Below are 25685 nucleotides of genomic sequence, written 5' to 3'. Positions count from 1 at the left end.
GCATTTGCCATGACCAGCTGGCATGTGAAATAACAAATAAATAATAATTAAAAAAAAAAACATTTTTAGAAGCATAAATTGTTCTGTGGACTCCCTTTTTGGATCTTGGCAGTGATAAGGAAACGAGAAATGATGGGTTATTTGTTGAAATCAAGATGATTTTAGTTATATTCCATTCTACAGTACATCAGTTTATGTGGTGAGAATGTGGAACATGCTGCTGTCTTACAATATCTAGTATCTATATATATATATATATACTATATATATATATATATATATATATATATATATATATATATACTGTATATATATCTATACTAATAAAAGGCAAAGCCCTCACTGACTAACTCATCACTAATTCTCCAACTTCCCTGTGTAGGTAGAAGGCTGAAATTTGACAGGCTTATTCTTACAGCTTACTTACAAAAGTTAAGCAGGTTTCATTTCGAAATTGTACACGTAACGGTCATAACGGTCAATAACGGTCGACAACGTCCACCATGTTGAACTTTCCTATTTATGGCCCCATCTTCACAAAATTTGGTAGGCGGCTTCCCTGCGCTAACCGAAAACGATGTACGTACTTATTTCGATGGTATGACGCCACTGTCGGCCGCCATATTGAACTTTCCAACGTCACTAATTCTCCAACTTCCCGTGTAGGTAGAAGGCTGAAATTTGGCAGGCTCATTCCTTACAGCTTATTTACAAAAATTAAGCAGGTTTCATTTCGAAATTCAACGCATAACGGTCACCAACGTCCACCATGTTGAATTTTCTTATTCATGGCCCCATCTTCACGAAATTTGGTAGTTGGCTTCCCTGCGCTAACCGAAACCAATGTACGTACTTTTTTCAGTGGTATGACGCCACTGTCAGCAGCCATATTGAATTTTCCAACGTCACTAATTCTCCAACTTCCCATGTAGATAAAAGGCTGAAATTTGGTACTTATTTCGGTGGTATGTTGCCACTGTCGGCCGCTATATTGAACTTTTCAACAGTCTTTGATACTTATGGGCCTATCTTTAAGAAATTTGGTACGCGGGTTCCCAACGGTAACTGAATCCTACTTACGTACATATATACGTTTATAGCCTGCAGCTCGGTCACCGTGTGAGGGGACCCAACGCCTCCCACGTTGTTGGCTGCCTTCCTATATAAGGCCGTCCGTCGCTCCAGTTTCTACATTCCCTTCCTTGCTTCGCCACGGGATTCACGTCTCCCTGCTGATAACTACAGCCTTTTTATTTAATCCATGGCTTCTCCACTGTTTTATTGTTCATTTATTACGATTATAGTTATTGTGTAGGTATTTTAGACTTACTGTACATTGTTCAGATACCCATTTCCTTTATCATTCCAACTGTACCCGCATTAACATGTCTATCGAGGTGATCATCATCGATCAAACAACTGTCACTTACCAAGTGGTTTCCATGCCCGGAGATGGTACCTACCTTTTCCATTCTCTTTGGTACATATTGCACAGCCATATCAGGCTCACTCTTGATATCTGAAGGAACATTGTGTCTCATGTATTGAATGACTGGGACAGGTTCAAGGTGTGGACTGATGGTACAGGAGATAATTATACTACACAGGAGCACTATAAGAGTGAAATGCTTAAGCCCTTCACCTATGTATCTGCATGTGAGTTGATGGTTGCCGCTGAATTGTTCGGTTATCGCTTTCAAGTGTACCGAAATGGCCAAATATTTTACACCTTTGGACAACTGCCAATGCCTCTTAAACATCTTAGATTTACAGGTGACGATTTCAGTAGTGGACACTTTGATGTTTATGAATGTTTAAACTCTCAAAAGCTGGATGTGAAGTTATCAATGAAACTGGTTGTATACTTACAACGCTTGACAGATGCTGAATGTCACTTCAACACAAGTCCTACAAATACTGTCGTAATTGAAACAAACCATGAAACTCAAACCGATTATTACAGCAGCAATCCAAGCTGTGAGATTTGAGACAAGATTGCTTTTCACATGGCCAACTGTACATTGCATGCTTAAAAGTAAGCTCAGCACACAGCTTGGTCATATTACAACCGGAGGGCCAAACTCAAAATGTGGTATACAAAGAGATCCTTAACAAATAATTATTGGCATATAGTCCCTCAGTTTAAAAAGGTTTAATTTTCTTCTTAATAAAACTTTTAGGGCAGTACTCCGGTGCTGCGAAGCGCGGGTATTTTGCTAGTGTATATATATATATATATATATATATATATATATATATATAAAATTCTTTTTGCGTTTGATTAATTTTTTTAATTGGCACTACTTGATAGTAGAAGAGATGAGGAAAACAGCTTTGTGTCTTTCTACTTTTTAACTGCACCGAGCTGTAAACAATGTGACGGCGACACTGCCTTCAGCGGCGAGGGGTTGTGAGAACAAAGTGGATGCTTGGAGGCGCGGAATATCAGGCTGCTTCGCTGGGTTGAGAGCTTCAAAGTTTCGGGCGGTGTCCTCTCTTCTCACACTGTTTGTGACACTTCGAGTGCCCTGTCGGCTCCTGGGAGAGTGGAAATCATTGCAAATGAGTGTGATCGGTGCCATCGAAGCAAAACTCTCTTTGTAAATTGCGCTGCACGACTACTTACTGTCCCTTAAGGTGAGTTCAGGTCACTAAAACCCCGCAACATTCAAGGTTGCTTTTGTGATGAATTCTTTTAAGAAGATGGAGGGTTTACATCTAAGAAGACGTACCGACCTCTTCATGTTAAGTTTTGGACTTGGGAATTGTTTGGACCTTCTGCCCTTTAAGCACGGAACGGCAGCGTTCACATTTCTCAGAATCATTTTTTTCTTAAATCACAGGCACGTAGTGCAAGGTTGTCAGGCAGAAATTTGCAGGATCACATAGAAAAAATGTAATTTCTATACCACAGCGGTCGTGTAGCACCTTTCACAAGGGATCTGCTACTGAGAGATGATCAAAATACATTAAAACTGCTGTTAGTGCTACTTACCTGTTGTGTTATATCGCCTTTAAAATGCACTTTATCTGAAAGCACTCCAGTACTGCTCAATGTATCTTTACTTCTTACATGTTTTACTGTTTAATAATTTATATACTACATTTTATTTTTTTCCCTTGGACTCAGTGAACGAAGCCACTGAGTAATCAGCTAGTCTAGTTTAAATATCAAGGAGTCCAGAATCAGTTATGTGCTTATGTGTCATCTCCTAAGCAGTTCATTTCTTTGAATGAACAACCCAGTACTACTTCTTCCAGTCAATAACCAGGTGCTGCCTGCCAACAGCTGGGCAGGAGAGAACTGGGCTCTGAACAGTCCATCTTTAGCTTACCCTTAAGTGGGCATCATGGCACCAGTTTCCTTAATATAATTCTTTGTGCCATCTTTGGGGGATACAGAAAAAGTGTTCTCTTGGTATCCCTTTATTGCATTTGATCATCACAGGATAGAATCAGGTTTCTAGGGCATTAGCTGAGTTACCTGCTCTTTAGTATTCTCAGGTTCTTTTTAAGAACTCTGTTTCTCTATTGCTCCTGGTGTCACTTGCTTAGTACTACGCATGACATCATCCTCCAACTACTAGCAGAACCTGACATCTCACACTCTTTCATTGTCAGTGTGGTTCTGTGTTTCATGTGGAGATTTTTTCTTTTTTCTCTCCATTGAACAAACTTGGCACTGGCCCTGCCTCTGACAGACCCTTCTCTTGTCATGCAATACAAGAGTTACCCTAATAAGTCTAGTTGCATATTAAAGGGTTTCAGTTTCAATTTGTGAGTAGTTTTTATTACAATCTACAGTGTTTTCAATGTCCTTTATATTGCAGAGGACCAAGGGAAAGAAAACAATTCCAAATAAAGGTGGCCATGTTCAATTATCTTAAAGGTTAAACTCAATTTTATGGTTTATTGTTGATACTCTCCTTGGAAATGTTATATGCTGTGCAAAGAAATGGGGAGGAGGAAAAAAATCTGGCAGGCATTGCCATAAGTGATAAAATATGATCTTACAGCACTACTTGAGATACAATCAGCTTGCATTTTCACTTTTCCTGAAAGCTGGATTTTCAAAATGTTTGAGATGTTACATTGCACGTGTGTGAATCCAAGAAGCTATCAGAAAGAGGTGCTGGTAAGAAACAATTGTTGGCAAAACTTGTTTGTTTCTTTTTTTAGCTTTTTTGTGGTAGGTATTGAACAAAATATATTGCAAGCTATAAATGTTCCCATTTTAAAAGCTAAATGTAAAAGGTTTAGAAGTCAGATTTATTCTCTGTTTTAAACAATACTCTTAAGTATAATACACACCTTTATAAAATATTTATTTGTGATAAAATGCAGTGTAAACTAAACAGTAATTCACAAGGATGCAGTTAAATATCAACCGTTACCATTATGGTCTAATGGGTGGAAGACTCGGGAGAAAACACACATTAACTTCTCTGAATCTCTGAGCAGGATAGCAAAAGGTAAATCTAAACATAACAGGCATCAGGGTTTGGATAATGGAAGGCTGATGGCCTTTAGAAAAATATTTGGTGCTGCCAATGGTGCTTTCATTTACACACTGGGACCATGAGAGCATTACAACTGAATTTTAGATCTCATTTTAGTATTCACGATGAGATTTTATTGAAGAAGAAAGAAAATACATTTTAAAAAATGTATAATTAAATATAACTCTAGATTTGTTATATGCGTCACCGTTTGCGTTTTTTTCCTCCCAAGTGACACATTAGATGCAGTATACGTAATGTTTAAAATTGATGTTACACCCAAAATTTGATAAATGCAAGAATAAAACAACACACCCATGCACATACAAAACCAGTAAAAACTTTCAGTCCTAATGTCTGCATAACAGATGGAAATATTTAAATTGAGATTATCATAGTATTATTGATAATCACAAGTCCAATGATACAGTGTACTGTAGAAATAGTTTTTGCTCATTCACTGACAATAATAGCTAAAAATTCTGGCAAAAGCCAGTTATTGTACTATGAATTATAATTTATATTGAAACCCTGAGTAGCTGTTCAGCTTCTAGGGTCATTATTGTAACACATACAGAGTACAGTGAAATTCTAACTTGCATGTACTAATCAACATGTAATATATTGAAACTCTAGTGAGTATAACTACATTACTTCAACCCTATAAACCATTTGTGAAAATTTAGGAATGAAGCAGACTAAAGAAAAATGCAATAATCATTACAAAGAAAGTAAATTTATTGTTGTACTCAGAACAAAGTTAAAAAATGAAAAAAAGAAAATATATCCAACACAAACATTAGCTCTCAAAAGCATTTTATTTGTTTCTAATAAAATATTTATAAAAGAAAGTGTTATTTGATGAATATTAACTGTTGAATATATATATATATATACTCTATATATATATATACGTATATATATATATATATATAACATATATATATATATATAATATACATATGCTATCAAGATTTTGCAGACTGATATCGATTATATTATCATCCAAGATGATATGGTATGTTCATAATACTCAAGAAAGATGATAATCTGTAAGACTAACAGTGTGCTTTAATACATATTTAAGTGAAAATAAGCATAAAAGTCCAATAAATATGTACAGTTTTATAATTAACTGTCAAAAGCTATTTTATTTGGGGGGGGGCGGGGGGACACAGTGATACAACAGTTTGCACTGCCACTTACTGGATTCAACATTCTGCATTTGAATCCTGCACCCGGTCATTGTCCATGAAGGCTTTGCACACTGTTTTTTTCCTTAAGGTACTCCAGTTTTGTTCCCACACCCTCAATTATGTGTTGTTTAGGATACTTGGACAATCTAAATGAGGTAAACGCAAGTATTGGTTTGACATGAATTGAATCCCATTTATTGTTGATTCCTGCTTTATACTCCGTACTGCAAAGATAGGCTGTGTCCCAGGGAACTCTGAAATGGCGTTTTTAAGAATTCATATTTTATGTTGGTTATTGAATATTGGTTGTTTGTCAAGGCTAAGAGATTAGAGCGATCATTGGCAAAGTCTTAAGCTGTGATTTTCTCAATGCCCTAACAGAATGAAAACCCTTAAGTTTAAAATCTTAAATTTCATCCCTTTCTATTTGTTTAAGATATAAAAATGTTTATAATACAGACTTTTTTAAAGCAAAAAAGACTCTCAAACCATTCTCTAAGGTCTACATTGTTGGATCAGGCTCTGTACTGTTAGCAGCTGCCCAACACTGTGTCTGACCTTGCTTTGGATAACATTTAAGCAGTACAATCTTTCCAGGAGACCCCATGAGATAGGTCTGTGATTCTAGTGTCTATCCAGGGTGCTGTTTAGAACATCATATTTTTTCTCAACCAGCCGACCAATGGACATGGTTTTTAAAGGGTAATGTCTCATAATGTACTACATTCTTGTCTTCCAAGGATTGCCAGATAAAATAATACATGAAGAATACAGCTTTCCCATACCACCTATAAAGTATATACTAAACTGGTGATAACAGACATGTTTATTTAACAGTGAATGATACACAGCAATACTTTCAGAAGAACCACTTTTACGGTGGTATAGCCAAGGGGAAAGGCCTTGTAAAGTAACAATTACTGAAACTAACCACAGCTATAAGTTGTGTGTAATCTTTCAGAGTTCCTGCATATCTTTCAGACTTACTTGCCATTGCTGTCCTTGTGATCCCTCCCTTACCTTCTATGTGGCTGTATTAATCTAATGCCCCAGGAGTCTCCACCTGCCTTCTTGAAACTTTACAAAGAGTAACATGAATGTTCCAGGGGTTTATGTAATGCAGAGCTTAGCGTACCAGTGTGATATTTTGCTGTCAATCACCTATCCAGCCCCATGATATTAACGGTAATATGCTGGTTACTAAAACACGGTTTGCTTCCATTGGATTCACATATGTGTGCTCATCCACATTTGGGGCAGTGATTTTTATGTGCATGCTGATATGCATGTATGCAGCTTTCTTTAATATTAACTTATATGGAGTTGTGAGGAAATGTATCAATCTGTGTATGACCTCGCACCTTGTAAGGACATTCAAAATTTGGTGCTAAATTTGAGAAATGGTTGGTTGTGACATAATAAAATCATCATTCTTGCAGAGCTACATTTTGCCTGTGGCCAAAAAGCACAATTTTACCAAAATTTTCTTTGCTGCTTATGGCACATAGTTTCTCTGCATAGATGAATCAATCATAAACATTTGATTTGTTAAGAGTAATATTTCATCACTGTCAGAATGACATCTTTTTACAAATTTATCATTGTCCAGCAGTTCCAAAACATTCAGCCTTTCCAGGGATTTGCTTGCAGATCTCTGCTTGAACAGCATCTTCTGGCAGTTCCTAGCAAGTTAGGACAGCTCACGAGCTCTCTTAAATCCTAAAGAAGGTTGGAGTTGTTTACTAAATTCGGAAAATTGACAAAATGTTTTTACTCCTGCTCCTAAGAATAGGAGCAAATTTGCTTCGCACTGAGATTTTTAAGCCAGTTAGGACCATCCTGTTCCCAGCTGCTTGATAAATACAGGGACTGGTATTTTAATTCAAATCAAGAAAAAAACAACAAATGAACAATATATTAATTTGTATACTTTTTAAGTTTTCACTAGCAGACAAAGCAAGATGTTCAGAATCACATGGGTATTGAAGTTACAGCCTTGTGATTGGCAGCCCAACAGCTTAGCATTTCCTGCTGCAATGATAACACTTATATTTTGGTATGTACTATATATGGTTTAGATAATAGAAACAATATTATTTTAATATAGCCCTCTTTCTCCTGTTACACAAGTCAGAGCACTGACACAAATAAAAATGTGCACAGACAGGCAAAATAAAACAAAACCTGCAGCTAAACTGGATATTCCCCAACAAGGCCTCAGGGACCATTTTTCCCTGTCAGAATGGCTCATTTTGTTTCATATTTTTCCTGCCAAATGCATTTTTTTCTTCTTCTTAACTGATCACTCACCTTTTACTTCATGCTACCAATAAGTATTTATGGCATCTCTTGGGACAAATCCCATGTCCATGATCCCTTTAATTTGCCAAGGGTCCCCTTCCTCAGCCAGATACAACCTACAGACATGTCAAATAAAACTGCATTGTTCAACCAAACACCATTTGTATTTACAGGACATCAAATACATTATTTGAAGTTCATTATAGCAGCTGAGTAGATAACACATGATGCATGAATTGTGTTGGAGTGGACCTCACGGACATTTTTGGTTTAATTTTCTTGGGGGCCTCCAAGGCCTTTGGACTCTTGGGACTATATGTCCTGTATTGGCATCTCATCTTCTACCTAGAAATACACTGAAGTGCTGCTTAGGTTAGTCTTTTATTCTTAATGTATTTCCCTTTTTTGCAATGTTTTGCAATCTGACTTATGAAATGAATGAGCAATTAAACTAATCTAAGCTTTTATTCAGATTAGACAGATAGGAGGAATTTAGCAGACCTCTAAACTTGTTTCATTTAATAGTACATGACCATTATTAGTATTGGAAAGTGTCTTTATATAAAATATTCTTGGTTTTTCCTTTTGGTGCAAAGACACCTAAAGTGTAATAAATGAGTCCAAAGATTGAAATGTGGAGCCATTATAAAAATAGCGAATAAATGCTTAATTAAAGAAAATATTACATTTAATGGACACTAATCAAATTTGAATCTCCTGGTTAAAAAGCAGATTTACTGATCTTTGTATTTCATGCCTCCTGCTACATTATTTAAAAACTGAAGCTCCCTTTCCTGCTATTTTCCTGGTACAGTATGTATATCCAAATTTCACTGGAATTTAAAGTTGAAAAATATTACTCTGTTTAGAGTAAATATGACAATGATGATCTCAATTTTTGTGGGATTTGAGGGAGTTGTGGATAGAGTTATGATCATTTTCACCAAACCTGGGAAGCTCCCTCCTATTACCCACCCATTTGTCAAAAACTTCTGAATCTACATACAACAGAGAAACAATAGTCAAGCAGGTTGTGATGTTTGTGGGGTGATGATGAATTATGTTTGTATCCCCAAATTACAATAAATAACCTGGAGATGCATGGGACCATGGTAAAAATAGTGAGGGAAATGCTTGATGAAAGAAAAGTTGAATTTATTGGATGACATTCCCATCAAGATTTCTTGGTTGAGAAACAAGTATGCTAGTTATTCAGAAAGTCTTTTATTTTATTTTTTTAGGCACATAGATAATTATTGTCCTTTTAAGCAGGCAGGGGTCACAGATTCTCCAAAAAATCTTAAAGGTGTCACTGAAGATGTCCGCTTGTTGGTTGCAATATATTTTTAAAACATTTTCTGAAATTGAATAGACTGGGGCGGCACGGTGGTGCCGTGGTAGCGCTGCTGCCTCGCAGTTAGGAGACCCCGGGTTCGCTTCCGGGTCCTCCCTGCGTGGAGTTTGCATGTTCTCCCCGTGTCTGCGTGGGTTTCCTCCGGGCACTCCGGTTTCCTCCCACAAAGACATGCAGGTTAGGTGGTTTGGCGATTCTAAATTGGCCCTAGAGTGTGCTTGGTGTGTGGGTGTGGGTTGGCACCCTGCCCAGGATTGGTTCCTGCCTTGTGCCCTGTGTTGGCTGGGATTGGCTCCAGCAGACCCCCGTGACCCTGTATTCGGATTCAGCGGGTTAGACAATGGATGGATGAATAGACTGGATGCCTTGTGGACATGAACTCATTTAAAAGGCCTCCCTATGACATATATAATAGTAAAGAAGAATAAATCATGTGGTGTTGCAGGCAATCGATTGCAGGGCTGTACTTTACTGCAATCAAAATAGGTACAGAAAGCATTAAGCTGATGAGAAAGGGAAAATGAAGATAAACCTGGATTATGTTTTCCTATGCAGTCCATAAGAATTCTCAATCCCTGCCTGACTTTGTGAGAATCATTAAATCTGCTAAACTATATCTTGAGTTTATTCCCATAGTGACATTTAGCCACTTTAGTTTGTCTTTTTAGTTTGCATTTGATTTATGTATATTTTTCAACAGTACTGTTATGAAATGCATTGATGCATGCTTTCAGTAAAGCCCATGGTTCTTTTTCTGTGTCAAAATATCACACTGTTGTATTTCTTGCCACTCGCTTCGGCTCGAACTACATCTAGGGTAAGGCAGAAAGTTACAGGGTCAAAAATCTGACTTATGGCAAGTACAAGTATGCCAAATTTCAAGCCCATTGCTTGAAAAACAAAGCTGTACATGAACAACCAAAAGCAAACAAAAAAAACAGAGATTGTGCTCTATAGATAGACGTTATGAATCTTTAATACGTCAAATATTTTAACAATAATAATCATATAGGACAAGTCCATTAAGAATCTAAAATGATGAAAGAATGTGTTGTTTTTCAGTGCAATTAGGGAACTGGCCAGAAAAAAATAATCTAACACACTGCTAGAGAGTGTTGCAAATGCAAATTGTATTATTTTTGTATTTGTGCTCTTCACAAATACACACACACACACACACACATAATTAATTTCAGATGGCATGTGGTTGGTTCAGCTGTATATATTTTACTGACCATTTATTTATTTTAAATTGTGTGAGCAATCAGCAGTCACCCCGAGAAGACTCCAAGTGGCCACCCCACAAAATATAACAATCACATGCCAGCATTACATTTTTATCTTAAATCTGTTCCTTGTTCCTTAAGTGGAGAATTTTCATGGTTCACTTGATAGCCAGACTCGACTCTCTGCCTTACTCCAAGAGAATTTTCTGCCAACCCACCTAACATTTCAAAATATACATTTGAAGCCATTTTAGCTGTGTCAAACATTTTGAGACAGATGAATATTCCCACTTTAACTCATTGTCTCATGTATAGGATGTTCATTCAGAACAATCAAAGCAGTTTGACAAGAAACCTTGTCTTTAGTGAGTTTGGAAGTCTGCAGTAATGGCAGGCAATATTGTTTGCATCAATACATTCACAAGTGCAGCATGAGCGTCTCTTTTAGTTCAGAGAGGCCCATGTTCCCCTCTACATTGGCAATAAATTACTTAAACTGAATGAAAGCTTCATCTTGTAATAAATCCAAAAATATATATATAGTGAGACGGGGTGAAGGCTATTCTGCTCAGATTACTCAACACATACAGTAGATTGCAGTATTTATTTTTTAGCTTGTGTGCTAAGTTACAGCTAAAACTCCTTTTCAGTTTTGGTGTCAAAAGGCAACATAACATAAAGAATTTGATAGCTGGAGTTCATTAATTCATAAGCAGTATTTGGCATTAGCATCATATTCAGAATTCTTTTGTGATAAGATATGTATGGTTTAGGAGGTGCTGTTCATGCTATGGTGAGAAAAGCTATTGGACTCCTTTATGTACACACATTTATTTTTTTATAATTGTTCTTGCTAGGTCTTATTTCTTTTTTTTTTAGCTTTGCCTATAGCACCACAAGGCAAACATTTTACAAAATGTCACAGAATCCAAGTCACTGAGTGTCAAACTCAGCCTAATGGTTTGTTTGGCATAAAAACTCAACTTGTGAATGGTAAGGGAGAATGAAGCCGCAGATGAATCAATCCACTAAAAACACTCAAATCAGTAATAGCAGTTTTAAAATAATGCATACAGCTAGAAAGAAACATTGTTCAGGTCACCATTAGCTGTATCCAAAGTTAAATGGTACAAAACTCTCTATTTTCACTAATGCATGCACAAGCAGAAAAGTACCTGTTTCTTACGTTATGCCATTTTGTTGATTATATTTATCCGTGAATTGCAGAACATTAAGAAATTATTGGAACAAGCACCTGTTCTTCATTTCATTGAACTGCTAATTTCATTTGGAGGGGTGTGGGGCCTGTGCACCACCACATAACATCTCCAGGAGCAATTAACCACTCAAATGGTTTTAGTGTCACTTACAATGCTTGATGAGATGTATGATGTTGAATGTAGATGAGATTAAATTACAAGAGAAAAAAGTAACAGTTTACAAAAGTAAAACAGACCATTTGATTGGTATTCAATTGACAATATGAGGTAACAATGTCATGGAATCAACATGAGTACAGTATGTTCATATGACTCAAAATTAAGGAATGTAATACAAAAGTTAAAAATACATTTTTAAGCATTAAGTGAGGATGATCACTGATTGAGCTTTAGCTACAGACTTAGAGTCCCAGAAAGTAGAAGCAAGGAAGCAAAATCTGAGCAGGCCAAGAGGTGTGGAATAGGAATAGTGAGCCTCGATTTAAGATGATTTCTAGTTTCTGCCAAAATGATAGGAGGCAAGCAACAATAGCAGGTAATCTGAGTAATGTTGGTAGCAGCAGCAGCAGCAGCATGACAGAAATCAACCCTGAAAAATGTGCCAGTCCATTACAGAGCACTCTCATACATAAGAGGCCCAATTAGATTAAACACATCTTTGGAATGCCTAAGAGAGTTCCAGAAAAAAAGTGAAACACAAATTCTATAACCTAAAAACCGACAGTGCAGAACTGATGGCATCCATCATTAATCAATGTAACAAAGACCACTCAATACTGACAAATGATGTCTGAGCTGTACATTATTAGATTATCCAGTTAAATAATTAAAATCAGTGTACACAATTTAAGGTACAGTATCGCCCAGCTCATATTAGTTATTTGATAAAACAGTGATTTTTTTTTAATGCAGTTATTGCTTGTTTTGCCTACTCACTCCTGACAATGATTTCCCATATGCTATTTGTTGGTTTCCTTAGTCTTTCACAGATTACCTGGAAGATAAACAGTGTCTCACATTTTTGAGCTCAACATGCAACTTTGTTTGTTTGAAAAAGGAAGCCAGTATCCTTGGTGGACATTATGGAAATCTGCCGCATTTTGTCAAAGCTGTAGCACATTTTCTCTAAAGGTTGTTTTAAATAACCATTTATACTTACATCTTTACATTTGTTAAATGTTGCATATATCATTTAAATCTGTTCACACACACAAGCACAATCAAATTAAGTAAACCTAAGATATATTTGCACAGCACAGCACACACACACACACATACACACACACATATATATATATATATATATATATATATATATATATATATATATATATATATATATATATATATATTGTCACAACAATGAGACATACTCTGATAAAGGTTTGGGGCAGCCACTCGTATATTCTGGTATCCTGGCTGCAAAGTCTTTTTTTCTCACAATACACAGCACTGATGTGCATACAAATGAGTCCAAAACAAGACTGAGGGAAAAGGGGAAAAGGGCAGGCTTTTAAAGGGGAAGACAGGAAGTGAGGTCATAAGGAACGTGTTCTTCAATCAATGGATTGAGCCTGGACGTGACATCACAGGGGCCGGAGCTGGTAAGGTCTACTTCCATTGGCTCGGTCCTGGAAGTGACGTCAAGAGAGCCAGGTGGAATCTCCTGGGAATGGTCTACAGGAAAGGGAGAAAAAGAGTCAGTACACATTCTGCCATGCCTCAGAACTGCCTTCATTCAAGCCCTTTAGCTGCCTCCCATGCGCACGTGTGTGCCAATATATATATATAAACACATAATTATTGCTACTTAATGCAAACAATTGGCCAATCACATAGCAGCAACTCAATGCATTTACGCATGTAGACATTGTCGAGACGACCTGCTGAACTTCAAACCGTGCATCAGAATGGGGAAGAAAGGTGATTTAAGTGACTTTGAACATGGCATTATTGTTGGTGCCAGATGGGCTGGTCTGAGTATTTCAAAAACTGCTGATGATCTGGAATTTTCATGCACAACCGTCTGTAGAGTTTTCAGAGAATGGTCCGAAAAAGGGAAATTATCCAGTGAGTGTCGTTTCTCTTGGCGAAAATTCCTTGATGATGCCAGAGTTAAGAAAAGAATGGTCAAAATGGTTTGTGCTGATAGAAAGGCAGCAGTAACTCATATAATCACTCATTACAAGCAAGTGATGCAGAAGAGCATCTCTGAATGCACAAGTCAAACCTTGAAGCAGATGGGCTACAGCAGCAGGAGACTGCACCAGTTACCACTCCTGTCAGTTAAGAGTGGGAAACTGATGCTACAATTCGCATGGGCTCACCAAAACTGGAAATAGAAGATTTGAAAAATGTTGCCTGGTCTGATGAGTCTCGATTTAGCAGCGAACATTTCAACAGTTCAGGCGGGTGGTAGTGGTGTAATGGTCAGGGGGATGTTTTCTTGGCACACATTGAGCATCATTTAAATGCCCCAGGCTGAGAATTGTTGCAGACTGTGTCCATCAATTTACGACCTCAGTGTAGCCATCTTCTGATAGCTACTTCCAGCAGAATAACGGGCCATCTCACAAAGCTCAAATAATCTAAAACTGGTTTCTTGAACATAGCAATAAGTTAATTGTACTCAAATGGCCTCCTCGGTCACCAGATCTCAATCCAATAGAGCACCGTTTGGATATGGGGGAACTGGAGAGTTTCATAGACAACACTAAAATCACTGATCTATTGCCATTTTTGATGTTTGATGTCAGGTTTTCCGGGAGTTGCTTTATAAGTCAGAAGGTTGCCAGTTAAATCCCCATTACAGATTTATATTGAATAAGTCACCTGACCTGCCTGTGCACTAGTTACAAAAGTTAACATTGCTCAGTATGTCTAAGCACCTTGATATGGTATTCACTTTAGAGATGTGCTCTCTTAAAGAGTTTGGTTGTGTGAAGTAAAGAGGGAACATTGTTATGTTATAAGGTTAAAACAAGGGAATGAACAGTGATTTAGCTCTTGTGGAATGAACAAAAGAATTACAAAAATTGACATCACTCTGAGGGCCTAGTATTTGCTGTAAGGATACCTATACAAATTACTGAATATTTTCATAAATCTATCAACATTAAATAATGAAGACAAATGCAAGCTTGTGTGTGTGTGTGCGTGTGTGTGTGTGTGATTATTCTCACCAGCCGTAGAGCATTGTTGAAGTAAGGCTGGAATGAATATATGGCTTGATATGCAGCTGAACAAAATTTTTCCCTGAATATTTTGTATATAAAAGCACATGTTCTAAAAAGCAGAGGCAATAATTTAAAAACTGAACATCCATTTTGGTTTTAATTGTATGATGTAGCAAAGAATACGTAGTGCAGTTGGTTTCAAAGGGCCAGATGCTTATTTTATTTTAAAACACAAATGCTTTGAAATTTAGAAGTGAGATATTGTAAATATGCTACTAAGGGTTTATGTGTTTTCTTTCTTTGGGGTTCTCAAACTGGGGTGCCTGTGCCTGCGACAGAGGAAGGCTGCATCACAATTCTCCAAAATTGAGTGAAGTGCGTTGTCCAACTTTGTTGTGATGCAATAGGTGTCCTGCAGTGTGCCTTTTGTAGGTCATTTATTAGCTAGTATTTCTGGTCTATGATATAAGAAGATTCAAGTATCATATGCACAATTGTCACCTGTGAATGAGTCACAGAAATGTGTGTTCTTGCATGTTCCTTGCTGCAGGCAGAACGTTCATTTTCATTATAAAGCCATAACATTCTCTGTTTTTGTAAATTTCAAATACAAATCATGCACTGTTGAAATTGTCATTTTTGACATCAGTCAGCGGAATGACCCTTGTCCACGAACCACCAAGCTTTTCTTGTCTATGCAGAGTTCTTCATACTAAATGCTGAATATGAAACACACAGACAAAAAAGAAACACAAATGTTAAGAGAGTGCAGTACTGTCAACTTGAGGAGCATTGACATTTCATGTCCATTGAAGTATGCCGGAGTCTTCAGCATGTGTGCTATGCATCATCCCATGTAAAACTTAAGGGGATCCCACCAAGATTACACAAAACCTGTAGTGAAGGTAATGAGTGTGTGTGCTTATGGGTTCAGACCTACCTGCTGATACAAAATGTAAGATTAGAGACACTTGCTGCAGCTGAAGCATGCAAAATAATCACCGTGTTGAGTTGCCTATGGTCAATTCACAAAGGCTTATTTATCCCATGCATTTTCTTAAAAGAGAGTAACAGCAATGAAGCCATTTTAAAACATCCAATTGGGGAAAAACAGCTGCTTAAAGCAACACCCTTTTTGTAGTCCAAAGTCAAACCAATTTTATCCACAAAATCTCACAGGGACCTTTGTACCATGGACAATGTGCATTAATTTTCTAGGGCTAAGGTTTCATAAGAGATTTCAAAGTCAAGCCCTTCACATCTGTGACAAACCATTACTTCTGCCAATTTGCAGTCTACATTGTGTAACGATTACATATTTTTTTAGTGTCAGGACTTTTAATCTTTTCAAGATCTTCCATTTTTAGTTGTTTTTTATTTCAAAAATGTTTTAAAAGTCTGGTTTAATCGAGAGTGCCAAAACATGTGTTTCACTCTTTATGCTTTGTTAAACTCTGATGTACAGTATGTACATTATTAAATGTGCAGCTATTTAACACTATTCTTTTAAAGAAAAGATAAAATAAGTTTTACGAATCAAATTAATATTTTCACAAAGCAGCTAAATATAAAATAACAGTCAACATGGGGGAAAAAAAATTGTGCATGGGCATTGCACCTTTTCATAAAATTGGCTTACTGTGTTACACACCAAACCCTTTTCCTTAATAGCCAACACAAACACAGTTCAGTGCTGACACCATGAGTGGGACTGGATACAGATGTGCTGTTAAAGAGCATTGCAGGAAATAGTGAGTCATTCCCCAACAGGAATGATGAGATTTTGCCTTATAAATCACAAGAGGGGAAGAATTAAAGAATCAGCATGTAATCTTTGTTTACACTCAAAAACAGATGGCCACCCGAGGTAACTCCTAATGGCAATACTGCCTTAAGTCTACACAAATAAAAATGGACACAGGGTTAGCAGACAGACAAGGCTGCTGGTCTGCATAAACTAATTTGGGAGTCAATCCGTCAAGTTAAGCAATGTTTATATAGCATCTTTCGCAATAAGCACCTTTTAAACAAAAATTAGACTCTAATACAAAACATCTACAAAATTAAGATGTATGACTTTGTATCTAATGCCTTTAACAGACAGTGTTACTCCTTGATGCCCTGCGTATTAAGCTATAACACAACTTAAGGGTCCTATGCATTTGTTTTTTTAAATTTTTAGCAAATGCATTCTGTCTTTATTTTCATGTAGTGAATATCACAGTGGACATTGTTTGATATGTAGGTTTTTTAGTTATAGTACAATTAATAAATGTGTGCATCTTTACATTTACATCGTAACATTATTAATCCAGTATGTAATCTCTATTGTATACTTGTCTTTATAGTATATGTTACTGTATCAGAATGTACCTTAAAATAAAGTTGTTAAAGAAATGATCTAGCGCATGTGCAAGTACAGCAGTAGAATATTCAGCGCCTGCTACAATTGAGATAGACCAAACTCCACCCAATGGCGTGTTATCTTATATTGTAGCCATCATTAGTTTTGACAGTTGTAATAAATACACAAAGTGCATTTCAAGGATCCAATTTTTTTTATCAGTTACTGAGAGTTACTTTTTGTAATCTGTGGAGGAAGAAGTGTTTTCAACTGTGAATACTAACAGTTTTATACCAGGCAAGACAGGAGATGTGAGTGCAATGGTAATACCAATTTAATTGCTCATATAAATGTAGCTGGGATGCATCAATTTAAAGGGTTATACCCATAATTATGTAGTGTATCTTGAAAGAAATAGTAGCATACAGTTAGAAAAAGGATGAGGATAAGGTGGAGTGAGTAGTGTTCTGTGAATCTCCTTATCCAATAGGTGGGAGCATGGAGATCCATTATGCTATGTGCGACTACCTGCAAAGACCTCTGTGGGTATTCCTGACTGTGTGACTGCTGGGGCACCAGGGCCAATAAATTACTTTTATGACAATAGCCCCAGTAGTTTTAGAAGTGTCCTAGGCAGTCATCCTGTATGGAATCCTGGAAAGGGCATTTCTGGTGGAATGGCAAGCACATGTAAAGTCAGGAAGAGAACCGAGGGAAACAATTTAAATGACAAGGGAAAGAGAAGCTGGGGAAGGAGGCAGGTGGAATTTGTGTGAGTGAGTATAGTGTCTAACCTGGTAGACAGGATACAGAAGATGTATAGGATGGCCCTCTAATTATATTTATTTTTGTGAGCAACACTTTTACATTGGTATTTTGGGAAATCTCAGGATTACCACCTACTGACCATAATATAATGTTATTAAATTTCTCTCTTGCGACAAATAATGTACAGTCTATCTATTAATGTCTTATTAAAAAATGATGTTGTAGTAAGTACATATGAAAATAAACTTGACTTGAGAAATGGAGCATTCAGCAGTGAGTTCCACTCCTATGTGCTAACTTAGACCACAAAGTGTATGTAATCTTCAAGACAAAACAGTTTTCTCACTAGAAATTTATAAGATAAGGGCGTCCATTCAGTTTAGGTGAAATGGTAATGCTAAATTGGCCCTAGTGTGTGTGTGTGTGAGTGTGTTTATGCTGTGAAGACTGGCATCCCCTCCAGGATTTGTTCCTGCTTTGAGCTCTATGCTAGCTGGGAAAGACTCCAATCCCCCCATGTGCCAAGTCCGGATTAAGTGGGTTAGAAAATTACGTGACATAACATTGAAAAGATAAAATTATCTATTCATTTTTAAAGTATAAATTAAAAAGCTAGCACTTCTGAACAAATAGATGTTTTGCCGTATTTTATTTTTTTTGAATAAAATTTAGATGTGAACATCATTTTTATGTACAGATCTTGGATAACTTCAGGGATCAATATATTCCTTTCACTCAAGCTTTCACAGTTTAAAGCAGCTAAGTAATGTAAATACATTTTTAATAATCATTCATCAACTCTCCAGATCCTGCTTCTCCTTTTCTTTGTCACCGTAAGTCAACATCTTTCCCAGCAGAAGTGTATGGCACAGTGGCACACTCGCTCAAATGATGGCAGTTTAAATTTGATAGTCAACTTAAAAGTGGAGTACCTGGAGAAAATCCTACAAGGACACCGTGAACAGTACATGACCACTCTAGGATGTTAATGCAGGCTCCTGGAGCTTTGTGGCAGCAGCAGTAGTAACCAGTGGGCCATCATACAGCCTTTAATAAACTGTTTAATAAACATTAGTAATAGTAACAGAGTATTGCAGTTAAATTGTAAGAACCAAACTACCCTTTTTAAGTCTCTGCCTCTGTTGTCATTATGGATAACGCATTGTTGTGAATTGTTTCTGGAACACTTGGCTGCTGTTAGAACCTTGTTATTGTTTTATTGTGTAAAAGAAAGTTGGCTGTCAGTGATTTCATGTCAGATGTTATTTCAGTGCTACAGAAACCTTGCTGTTCTTTGAAACGAACAGGCAAGGTAAACGAGATGTAATCTATGTTTTTTAAGGGTAGGGTGTGCGTCTGTTATAGTTGGATGAAGTTATGGGCTGAAAGTGCATTAATGAGAACTAGAACTGAATGCTTGGAAGGAAGTGTGTGTTCCCAGATCCCTCACAAGCTTGTTTCCTCTCGGCAAGACCGGGAGCTGTAGAGAAACAGCTTGTCTCCTTTTTTTTTAAATCAGGGACTGAAGGTTAGAGCTTTATTTCTACAGTCTGCTGGTGGTGAGGATTTGGGTGAGTTGTAAATATAATCGCAAACTAACAACATACCAGCCTCTTGAGAATTTGTTACTTGGTAGTTATTAGCATGCTGAGAGTAATCTGAGGCAATTCTTTCGTATTGCATGTGTGAATGTGTATACAGTGATTTTGTAATAAACTTAACAAAATGCTTTGGATGTGTTATTGTAGCTAATAGAAAAAGAAGAAATTAAGAAGTGATAAGTATTAGAAATTTTCTATAGTTGAAATCTTCTATAATAGGTAAAAAAGGACCTTATTTATGAATGTTGATATTAAATGTCACTGTGATAGGACAAAATCATTGCTTCTATAATTTGGGCTGTAGTCTCTCACAGGTTTGCTTTTGCATGTAAAAGTAATAAGCTGTAAAGCACCGTATTTTAGTTGTTTGCATATGCATTAAAAGTTGGCAACATCTGTATGATTCATCTGTTTCCTTTGAATTGTTTTCCTCCAAGCTTAACAATTTAGCAGCCATAGTCAGAATTGCTGTCTTGTAATATGACTGTTTTTATTGTAATTTTGTTAGGTTTGGATATTCCAGCTCGCTAAATCTTTTATCTGCTTGGCTTTATTTCAGATATACAGTACATGAACTTTTTAACCAATTGATAAGGAAAGTAAAATTTATTACTGATCGTTCAACCTCCTACAACAAACATGTGCAGGAAATCTCACAACATAACATTTTCAGACCCAGCTAATCAAATTCAGGGTTACAGGGGTCTGGCGTCTATCCAAGAAACACTGTGTGCAAAAAGCTTCAGATAGAGCAGCAGCCCCTTCTTTGGACAAACTTGTACATTGTATTCAAAGAGAAAGGAGCATTTGGAATTGCCAGTTAGCCCAACTTACTCATCCTGAGAGATGTGTGTGAATTAGAGTACCCAGAAGAAACTCTATGCAGATTTTTGCATGCGGGTCCCTCCCAGAAAATGACCTGGAATGAGACTCCTCTGGGCATCTCTCTCCTAGGAGGTTTTGTGTTCTGATATGCTTGCATTGTTGTGCATTAGTGGCTAAGCGACTGTCTTTCTTCAGATGTTTCCTTTTGCTGGCGTGCTTGCCTTGCTTGTGTATTAGTGGTGGGAGGAAAAGTAACAAGGATACCATTTTGCCGATGTGTTCGCCTTGCTTCTGTATTAGCCGCTAAGAGAGTGACTCTTTCTTCAGAGGTTTCGCTTTGCCAACATGCTGGCCTTACTTGTGTATCCTCGGAGGTGAAGCCCTTACCCTGACTCCACCTCTCACTTCCGGGTGGGAAGACAAACACACACACACGCACACACACACATAGACATTTATATATAAGATGGCACCCTTAACTGAGCAAATTCTAAGTATCAAGGTAAAATTCAGCCCAAGGTCATTCACCAGGGTGATAAACTTTGTGGTTACAAACTGAATAAGCAAACTTTGGCCATTAGTAGAATAACAGTATGCACTGACAATACAGCAACGTCAAAATTAGTAGAGAAGGTACAAAAAGTCAGAATAATATAAATAAATAAGTTAATATTCAGGAAAGAAAATACTATTTAAACATGATGTTGGAGCTTTGTAAGTAGACCTGAAAATAGTGTTCCTGATATGAGGAGATGCAAAGACATAAAAAGCCTTCACTAAACTTTGCTTGGCATATCTTTGGAATAGTGAAAACCCTGGGTGTCAGATAGGTTAGTAAAAACAAAAAATAATGGCACAGTAGTGATGTCAATATTATCATTAATTTGTCAACAGTGAATTTGTAAGAAGAATGTGATGTCATTTAACAAAAGAAAAATGTGCATTTGAGATAGTTAAGGGGTAACTAGCCATAACTGCACGTTGTGCTGTCTGTGGCAAGAAGGATGTAATGTCTGGTGGGTGCACAGTGCTTGTGGCTGTAAGTGCAAAAGCAGGGTGGGAAAATGGAATAATAACTTGTATGCTGACATGGTTCTGTTTATACATGGAACTTGTATGCTTAAGTTCTTGTTGTGTATATGTACTTGCATGCTTATGTAACTCCTTGTTGAATAACATATTTAAGCAGAAAATGCCTCCTTTTTATAACTACTCTGTCTTTATTATGAATTAGTTTTCCTTGCATTTCATTATCAAAAACTGTCACTTCGGCTTTTGTTGTCAAGGTTACTCTAGATCAAGTAACATATGCTTGTACGTGTGTAAAAAGTGGCAAAGGTAATTGAAGTTTGAATGCTGAAATGTAGTACAAAAATGGATGCAGTAATATGGGTATAAACACACATATGCATCATCCTTAAATTCTGTATTCTGTAAGCGGGTTGTCCACATTGGAGGGTCTGGTGTGTGCTTATTATTATCTAAATTTTCACAGAATTTATTTCAGCATTTTGTGCACTGCATTAATTTCAGGATGTTGTGTAAATTTGTTATATGCTGCATGGCAATTTCCGTGCAAGATTCAAATTTGTCAAATCTAAAGTGCATTCCTGAGATATATGTTGATATAAGGATATATAGTTTTTTTTATATACTGTATTTACATTTGTTGAGCAGTTGGATTCTGAACGTTGTAATTTGTTAATCAGTTAGTAATTCTGTCAACTTTATTGCTTAATAAGGTAACACACGTGCACATCAACACCATTCCATGTTGTCTTATTAATCATCTCTGTCGACTTTAGGCACAATTTGCTTGCTTGTAACAATATACAGTATGTACAGTACAAGAAAAATTTATGAACTCTGACTCGTTTTTAATAAGTATCTAGTTTAAATAAAGAGACAGCAGGTGATCTTCAAATAATATGCATCAAAATTGTTAGGGCGTAATGCTGTTTGAGCAACTGATGTTATAGAATCCCACCTACTGCATGTTCCATCAATGCCTTGCAGCTGATCTACAGCATACTGAACAACAAGCAATACTTTTGTTTAATTTTGTGAATTAAAAAAAAACTGATATTTGTGAAGAAAATGTGACATGATGGCAGTAAATTTGATAGTGTCAACTGTTAAGTTGATCTGATAGGGTCAAGTTTTTGTTGTTCATTTACCTGCAACCAGTCAGCTCTAAAATTAGCCTCTGACATCATCAAGATTTATGCTGTAAGACAGAATATTTTCACATTTTGATGGTGGATTTAAAAAAATCTGTTTGCCTGATTGGTGTTCATATGCAAGTTTGGATAATTTTACTCTTTGTGAATAAAAAAGGTTATTTTTTTATTCAAATGGGGAGTTTTACATGGTTTCTGTACACCTCCTGATTTATCAAAAGCTGGGATTGGTTGCAGTTTAGTGAATCGTCTGGAACAACATCACTGACATATTCCATAAATAATGTAAACCCATACTTATCAGTTGACCTATTAGTGCCATCAAGTACATTGCATTTGCCTTTGGTGTCTTCTGTTTTAAAATGATTTTAAAACCTCTTTGCCATAGCAGGTGGTCGGAATCGGAAGACCTAGAGGGCAGCACAATTTTTTTTTTATATAAAGCAGCAGGTGTTTTACAGCATAAATGGACAATCGTGCTTCTATTAAGAAGCAGCCAGGTGCCATGCTAGGTGACAGCTTTTCCAAAAATATGTATCAGTGTTGGAGCAGCCAGTGTGAGATTAAAGGCATTAATAATGTTACATTTGAATTGATGAGTATAGTTTATTTTGATGTAAAAATTGTGTCTGAAGAAATGACAGTGTTAATTAACTGAAAAATGATATATTAGGTACAATAGAGAGATTGCTATAAAAATGACACCACTAACAAACATTTGTGTATAAATATCATTTCTGTACCCTGTCCCAGTTCTTGTTTGCTAATTGCTAGACTGAAGAAAGGTATTTGTGCCAGGAAAATGAGTTGGTGACCAGGTATCTCTCCACAGGAAGTCATCTAAATAAAAGCACAGAATTTCAAGAATACATTTATGAGCTAATGATATTCATTGTAAAATTTCATAATTGCACTTTAATAGGGAAACAGCACAGTGGCATGTTGAGTAAACAGCCTAGAGCACTGTCATCATAGCATTTGTATGTACAGTGCCTTTAAAAAGTATTCACCCTCTTGGCCATTTTCACATTTTATTATTATGCAGCATTGAATTATAGAGGATTAAATTAATCTTTAGTGACACTGATCATCGTAAAATACATTTATTGGTTGAATAAATATACACCCCCTACTAGTCTGTATTTAGGAGGTGCACCTTTGGTATCCATTCCTGCCTTGAGTTTGTCTGCATAAGCCTATATCTTTTTCCATATCTGGACAATGCCCTTTTTTTTACCATTTAATGCAAAGCTGTTCAGGCTCTGTCAAAATGCATGGGAATTGTCAGTGAATGGCCTTTTTCAATTCCAGCCACAAATTTGATTGGATTAAGATCTGGGCTGGGCCACTTCAGGGCATTAACAGGTTTTTTAAGCTGCTGTTGTGTATCTTTGGATTTATGCGACCAAAAAAAAAAAAAATGCACTGCTTGAAGTGAGAAGTTTTATAAATAAAAAGGCAGTTGAAACAAAGCATTGTCTGAAGTAGTTCTAAAAAATTTAAAAGCTTTAAACATCTCCCAGTAAATCACAGGTAGTCCCAGCTAAGAATGCATAAACAGTGGACTGATGGCTTTGGCAGAACAATTCTTCAAAATAATAAAGTATAAAAGATATCTGCCCAGACTGCTGATCATTTTGAAATAGTAAAAACTAAAAGAAACAAACCAATAGAAATGTTATGCATGTTAACAATTAGCTCCAATGAGCGACGCTATCAGCACTGATTACAGTCAGACAGATGAAAAACAGACATTTTAATCAGGACCAGACAAAATAGCCACAAATTATATTCCCATTAAGAAATGTCCATTTCCAATCTGTTCAGACAGAACTGCTGCAAAAAAACTGATGACTCTGGAATTTAATGTAGATGGAGAAATAATGAAGCAGTGCTCGTCTAAAAATTGAGAGAATACATAAACATAATAACAGCCTTTTCTAAAAATGTTCTTGAGAACTTCTGAAATGCACAGCAAAAATAAGTGAATGAACTTTACCATATGTTAACAGCTTAAAATATTAACAATGTTGAATTGATCATAAATAGTGCTTTGCATATGCAACAAGTAAATGTATGCAAAATAACTTGAGTATATTGACACCATTTTGAATGACAAATATTCTGAATAGGTATTTTATTTTTAATTTTTCTCAAGTTTCATAAGCAAGATTATTCAGTAAGAGACATTAGTGATGAGGAATATTTTCCAGTATTTTAAACTTCAAAGAGCAAATACTGTAACTATAAAAGCAGTATTTTGAACATTTCAGCTTGTAGCATATCCTGCCTGATGCTGTAGGGAGAGCATAATGTGTATTGGTAGCAGAAGGTCCAGATAAAGAATATACACAGAATGGAATGCTATTCCACCAGAAAGCAGTCATGTACAGTAGGCACTTTTTGAGGGCAATTTTATGTTATTAGAAATTGTGAGAAAACTAGTACCTTGTTGGAACGCCCAACACATGCCAAACCACCTGGATTAGGACCCAACTGAAGCAGGTGACACCTCAGCATCACAATAGAAGAGTGTGACGTTTTTTTTTTTTATAATATAAATGGCTGGAGTGCCAGTCCTGCCCCCACCCCCAAATTTTCTCTGTAAGATGGACAACTTGCATGCAGGGCTGGATGCAGATTAACGTCTTACCCTGGACAAAGAAATTGCAGGTTAAGGGCCTTGTTCAAGGCCTCAATGGAATAGAGTCACTTCTGGTGTTTATGGGATTCGAACTGGCAACCTTCTGATTATTGATACAGATCCCTAGCCTCAGAGCCGTCACTCTGCCTTTAGTACCTAGTGAAACCCAAAAAAGTACATGGAGTGGACAAAATAGTGGAAACATGTAATAAGATACTAATATCATAATATCATTGGCCTAATGGTCCTTCAGTCCTCCTTCAAATGCTACCACAAACTGTGTGTAGTGGGATATTGCAGTATCTTTTCAAAAAGAAAATCCTCTAGAACTTTGAGAGATAAGGAGATGAA

General features: G+C 36.7%; 1 protein-coding gene across 6 annotated transcripts in view; it reads left to right on the top strand.

The window, feature by feature from the left end:
- The window catches only part of LOC120531205 (tensin-like), an 801530-nt gene that overhangs the window by 413504 nt on the left and 362341 nt on the right, over positions 1 to 25685 (top strand). The window contains exon 1 of one of the 6 annotated variants that reach the window (XM_039756412.1): positions 19600 to 19655. The exons of the other annotated variants lie outside the window; for them this stretch is intronic. The gene's annotated coding sequence lies outside the window, so the exon portion shown is untranslated. Of the gene's footprint in view, positions 1 to 19599; positions 19656 to 25685 lie in introns of those variants that run through there. 6 annotated transcript variants of the gene reach the window in all.

Source organism: Polypterus senegalus, chromosome 6 (genome assembly GCF_016835505.1).
Source record: "Polypterus senegalus isolate Bchr_013 chromosome 6, ASM1683550v1, whole genome shotgun sequence".
In the NCBI taxonomy this organism is placed as follows: Eukaryota; Metazoa; Chordata; class Cladistia; order Polypteriformes; family Polypteridae; genus Polypterus; species Polypterus senegalus.
The sequence above is the reverse complement of the archived record's forward strand: the minus strand, read 5'-3'. Positions and strand labels throughout refer to the sequence as shown.